This window comes from Ovis canadensis, chromosome 12 (assembly GCF_042477335.2).
Source record: "Ovis canadensis isolate MfBH-ARS-UI-01 breed Bighorn chromosome 12, ARS-UI_OviCan_v2, whole genome shotgun sequence".
Taxonomy (NCBI): domain Eukaryota; kingdom Metazoa; phylum Chordata; class Mammalia; order Artiodactyla; family Bovidae; genus Ovis; species Ovis canadensis.
In genome coordinates, this window is record NC_091256.1 from 54,797,360 (window position 1) to 54,803,199 (window position 5,840).

Below are 5,840 nucleotides of genomic sequence, written 5' to 3' on the forward strand. Positions count from 1 at the left end.
TGAGTCTCCTCAGGGTGCCCCCTGGTGGTGGCTGCAGCGGCTGACTTCTAGCTGGGGAGGGGGTGCTTCCTGCCTCCATCCTGAGTTCCCTCAGGGCTTATGGTCTAGGTGGCTATAATGTGGTGGTTTGAAGATTGCAGCATCCTTGTTTATCAATGTGGCAGCAACATCTGTCATTCACAGATGCAGGGTTGCAATAGGCAAGTCCTCCCCACCACCAAGCCCCCTTTCTTCTGCAGGGTCCAGTCTCAGACCCCGTGTCACCACAGTTGTCTTTGAGGGCATAAAAGACAGGCTGCTTTGGACTTGTCAGGACCTGCCAGGGTCCAGGCACAATGGCCACAGGATGCCCGACTCCCTTGTGTTACCTACACCAGGATTAGATTTTTTTTGTATCTTGGCCCAATTTATTTATTTCTTTTTATTGTTTTCTGTGGCATATGGGATCACAGTTCCCCAACCAGGTATCGAACCCACAACCCCTGCAGTGGAACACAAAGTCTTAACTACTAGACCACCAAGGAATCTTCTGAGTCAGGGGAGTTAGCATTTATCAAGTGCTGAAGTTAAAAAAAAAAAAGAGTTCTGGGACTTTCAGAAATCTGCTGGGTTCATGCCATTTATTTTGGGCCACTAAAAAGAATGGTGCCCTCCTTTCTTCCTTCTACTGAGATATAACTTACATACCATAAATTTCACCACTTAAAAGTACAGTTTGGTGGGCTCCAGTATACAGTCACCCCTCTGTATCCATGGGTTTTGTATCCATATCAGTTGTATGAATTCAACTGACAGTTGACTGAAAAAATTAAAAGAAACTATGTCCAGAAAGTCCCCAAAAGCAAAACTTGAATTTGCCAATGGCCAGCAACTATTTACATATCATTTACATTAAACTTAAATGGCTACCCAATCCAGTATTTTTGCCTGGAGAATTCCATGAACAGAGGAGCTAGGCTACAGTCAGTGGAATCACCCAGAGTCAGACACAACTGAGTGACTAACACAATGCTATACTTATTTACATTGTATTTATATTGTATCAAGTGTTATGAGTGATCTAGAGATGATTTAAAGTATACAGGAGACTGTGCATAGATTATATTAAAATAAAATATTACCTTATTTTATGTAAGGAACTTGCGTGTGTGCTAAGTCACTTTAGTCATGTCTGACTCTTTGTGGCCCTATGGACTGTAGCCTGTCAGGCTCCTCTGTCCATGGGATTGTCTAAGCAAGAATACTGGAGTGGGTTGCCATTTGCTTCTCTAGGAAATCTTCCCAACCCAGGGATCGAACCTGAGTCTCTTAGATTTCCTGCATTGGTAGGCGGGTTCTTCACCATGAGCATCTTCAAATTTGAGGATCTTAAGAGGGCCCTGAAACTGTCCCACATTTAGATATGGAGGGAGACTAGATTCACAAAATTGTGCAACCATCAGTATGATGTAATCCTAGGATATCACTATCCTTTTTTAATTTTTAAAATATTTATTTATTTGGCTTTGTTGGTTCTTAGTTGCAGCATGCAGGATCTTTGGTTTCAGCATGTAGGATCTAGTTCCCTGATCAGGGATTAAACTCAGGTCCCCTGCATTGGCAGCACGGAGTCTTAGCCACTGGACCACCAGGGAAGTCGCTAGCCTTTTTTTTTTTTTTAATTCACATTTTTGGACAAGATCAATCTCATAGGCTGATTTGGAAGTAGGACTCCTTGGGCTTCTGTGGTTAAATTTAAGACATGAATGCCTCCTGAGTGCACTGTTTTGAAGCTGTGTCTGGGTGGGGGCCATAAATTGAAGCTTGTGCATGCTACCTCTGTAGCCCCCTTTCTCTATAGTGCCCTTGCTTGCTAGTCAGGGGTGTGTGTACATCTGCATCTGGGTATGGGATGAATTCTGCAGGAAATACAGATGGGCTGAACACCCTCGGTGAGACAGACTGACATATGGAGATGCCTTTATAAACCAGTCCTCACTTATACATACATGATTAAGGGGGGGGAGAGGCCTGAATGTGGTTTGGCCTCTCTGAATGGAAAAGTGGATATAAATCTTATTTCAAGTCCTCTAGTTACTGCAGTCTGGAGTCTCCCAAATGTACTCCTTCATCTGTCAGCCGCCCAGGTCAAGGCATTTTGGTGGCTCTGAAAGGAAAGGGAGAAGAAAGGACCAGTGAGGGTGGAGGTCTCAGCTGGAAATGCTCCCAAATGTCCATAGGTGTGGAGCAGGGAACTATAGCTTCCTTGGGCCCAGGACTCCAGAGGTTCCTTAGGTAAGCTGATGAAGGCACGGAAGTGCCTGCTGTGTGCAGCAACTCCATTTACTGCAGTCTTTACAACCACCTTGAGGGGTGTGGGGGTCGTTCATTCATTCCACCAACATATATTGAGTCCATACCGTGAGTCTGATGCTGTCTGTACACACAAGAACATCAAGGCGTGGAGAGGCTAAGCAATTTGCCAAATTGAGGCCAGATGCAGTTGCTTAAGGAGTGAGGCTTGGGGGTCAGAAAGGAATGAATATGGGTCCCGGTTCCACTTCATTCTCCCCCTCGTGATGGTGGCCAAGTTTTACCTTTCTGGTCCTCAGCTTTCTCACCTGGAAATGGGTTAGTACTAGTATGTATTTCACAGGACTGTGTTGAGAATTGAAAGAGATTACTATCTAGGGTGGATTTAGGTTGGCACACACTGTCTCCTGCACTGCAGGCAGACTACCATCAGAGCCACCAGGGAAGCCATCCCCTGGAGAAGGAAACGACAACCCATTCTAGCGCTCTTGGCTGGAAAATCCCATAGACGGAGGAGCCTGAAAGGCTACAGTCCATGGGGTCACAAAGAGTCGGACAAGACTAAGCGACTTCACTTACTTTCTTTCTGGCACTCTGAGCACTCAGTGTGAGTTAGCTTTATTATTATTATTCCCTGAGGTCACACACAGAATCAGAATTAGAACCAGCTTTTCCCTTCTGTTGCCTGTGCCACCTCCAGAGCCACTGACCTCATTGAAAAGAAAGTGTTACTCGCTCAGTCTTTGTGACCCCATGGACTATATAGCCAACCATGCTCCTCTGTCCATGGGATTCTCCAGGCAAGGATACTGGAGTGGGTTGCCATTCCCTTCTCCAGGGGATCTTCCCGACCCAGGGATCAAACACGGGTCTGCTGCATGGCAGGCACACTCTTTACTGTTTGAGCCACCAGGGAAGCCTTGGCCTCATTAAATTCTCCTGAATCTTTGAGGATCTGCAAAGGCCTTCCCCACTCAAGCTACCTTACAGTGATGGCCACTCTGGGGGGGAGGGTGGGTGGGAAATGGTCCTCTCCCCTACTGCCCATGTGGGGAAAGGTAGCTATCCAGTGCATCTGGGCATTCTGACCGGCTCTTTCCTTCTCTAGGACTATTCTAGAATCCCTGGGAAAGGCTGGGAACATGGGCTCCATGCAGACTCATCCCTGTTAGCCAGGGTCTGTCATCTGTCAAATGGGGTCAGCTCACAGCTGGCCTCACTTGCTCCCCACAGTGTGCGTGTGATGACATGCTTGGGGCAGCAGCCACTTCCCGCCAAGGACCATCTTCTCCCAGTGCAAGATGCAGGCGTCTCATGGGGCCAAGAAGACCCTAGTCCTTCAGTTGTGTCCCTGTGGAGAAAACAAGTCCCTGCAGGGTCTAGGTGCATCGCGTGCAGAGTACCGCAAGTGTGAGTTTGCTAAGGTTTGCCTCGGAGGAAGCAACAGCCCCGAGTGCAGAACTCTTGCACGGGGAGGCCTGGGTAACTCCTCTTTCCTTTATACCAGGCCATGAGGGCCGCAGGGCAGTTTGTCTCCCAAGGGTCCCAGGTCCAAACCTGGTTGGATTGCGTAGGATCTATGGTGGCTGGGGGCGGGGTGGTGGCTGGGGGCGGGGTGGTGGCTGGGGAGTCCCCTCCCCACAACAGAGAAGGGCGTCTTCAGGGCCACCGCTGCACATGTGTCCCCATCAACCCCAGGGGCTTCCCGCGACATACGCAGGGCAGTGTAGAAACCGCGAGGAAAGGGAGGCGCGCTCCTCACGGGCTGCCCGGCGCATCGCCGCGTCCTCATCTGTGCCTCCGGGGACCTGTAAGGCAGATGCTGGGGGCTGCACCCGGCCCCTCGGCTCAGCCGAGCCCTGCCCCCGCGCGGTCCCCGCCCGGCACGCCCAACTCTCCAGCGCCGCGTCTCGGCGATGACCACCACCCGCCTCTGCGCCCCCGGACGCGCGAGCCGAGCCACCTCGGCGGCAAGCAGCGCCGGAACTTGGGGGCGCGGTGAGTGGGGGCGGGGTGCCGGCGGGCGGTGGCCCCTGCCGGGTGTCTGATTCTGGCGCTAGAAGTCCTTCCCCGTCTCCACGAATCGGGGCTGTTAGGTCTTTCCCTGCTCTCCGGGCTGGCTATGTCCCGGACGCGACAGGTCCAAACGTGGGACACCTCCCTCATCCGCGCTCGGGACGCGGTTTCTCCTTCCCTCTTCCTGGGGTTGAGGCCCGCGGGTTGGGCATTGCGGCGAGCGGGCCCCATGGTTTCATTTGCTTTCTTACAGGCCCCCCTCGGCCCGCCTGGGTTTCGGTCCCGCCGCGGAGCGGCGAGAAGCTCCCGGAAGAGTCGCGATGGCCGTGGAGTCCGGTCGTCGGCTCCGGGAGCGCGCCCCGGGAGGAGACGAGGGGCGCCGCGCTGTTTGCGCTGTCGCAGAGGACGCACCAGTCCCCGCAGGCGGCAGCGGTGGAGGGCCCGGGACCCGGTGCCTATGGGGGACCGGCTCCAAGGCAGAGCGCGCTCGGTGCCCCGGCAGCGCGCCCTGCCGCGGCACCCCGGTCTTCTGTCCTAGCGCACACCCCACCCCGACGTGACTCGGGTGGTTGCAGCGCTCCCGCCCCGTTCCTGAGGGCTGGCGCCGCCCCCACCCGCCCCTCCGCGCCCTACCTGCACCCTTTTCCTTCTCAGGTGGAGGAGAGGGCCGGCGCCCGGTCCTCTGGAGAGAGACGACTCCACGGATCTGGGGCCCGAGAGACGCGTCTCTCGCCCCGGGGCCGGGTGGTTCGCGCAGGAGGAAGGACCGCGAAGCGGGCTCTGCCTGGGCTTGCCTGGGCTTGTTCAGAGCCGGGCTGCTTCCCTCAGTGGCCGCGCCGATCTGGGGGGGATTTCGAGATTTTGCGGGAGCCTTGGAGCCAAATCCCAGGGAGGAGGAGGCCGGAAGCCTGCGCGACCAGTTCGCCGTCCAAGGATGGAGCCCAGGTAAACGCTTGCGTTCTCGGTCGATGTGAAAGTTGGTAAAAGAGGCAGGAGATAGAACAAGTACTTTAACAACAAGAAAGAGAAGCCTGTTGAATTGCGCTGCCTCAGAGTAGTAAGAAGAATGTCCAAGAAACAACAAAATGATCTTTGATTTCATAATCTTGAGAGGATTTTTTTTTTTTTTGGATTTTGCATGGCTGGTTATTTTTCTCCTCCTCAGTCTCCGTCGTGGGTGCAGGAGGGCTCACTGGTCTAAGAGTGGAAATAGGGACTCTGGTTTTACTGCCGCTGCTCAGCCACGTGCTATCTGAGCAAAGAGCTTGACTTCCTGAAAGTGGGGGCATTGAACCTAGGTCCCCAAGGTGGTTGTGACAAGTGCTTCAGTCACTAAAGGAGTGTTATATAAGAAGTCCAGCCTGCCAGTTCGTGTTTTAAAGACAGGAACAGGAGAAAGGGTTTCAAACTTCCAGTCCGGAGGGCTGTCTTCCTCCTCCCCATCCCAGTCTCTCCTTGCTCCCCACACCCCACACCCCAGCTGGTGGGAACGCAGTCCAGGCTTGGGGCTGTGGGTCAGGATGACACTTCCG

At 53.3% G+C, this 5,840-nt stretch overlaps 1 long non-coding RNA gene across 2 annotated transcripts; it reads right to left on the bottom strand.

Moving 5' to 3' along the window:
- Positions 1 to 1,931: 1,931 nt before the first annotated feature.
- Positions 1,932 to 5,602, bottom strand: LOC138416511 (uncharacterized). 2 transcript variants are annotated; one of them, XR_011247704.1, is made up of 4 exons: positions 4,942 to 5,602; positions 4,009 to 4,100; positions 3,501 to 3,643; positions 1,932 to 2,146 (listed from the first exon to the last, which is right to left on the bottom strand). It is a non-coding gene; the product is annotated as an uncharacterized lncRNA (long non-coding RNA). The 2 variants fall into 2 exon arrangements; XR_011247703.1 differs by lacking the exon at positions 3,501 to 3,643 and having other exon boundaries at positions 4,942 to 5,583.
- Between the last annotated feature and the right edge of the window lie 238 nt (positions 5,603 to 5,840).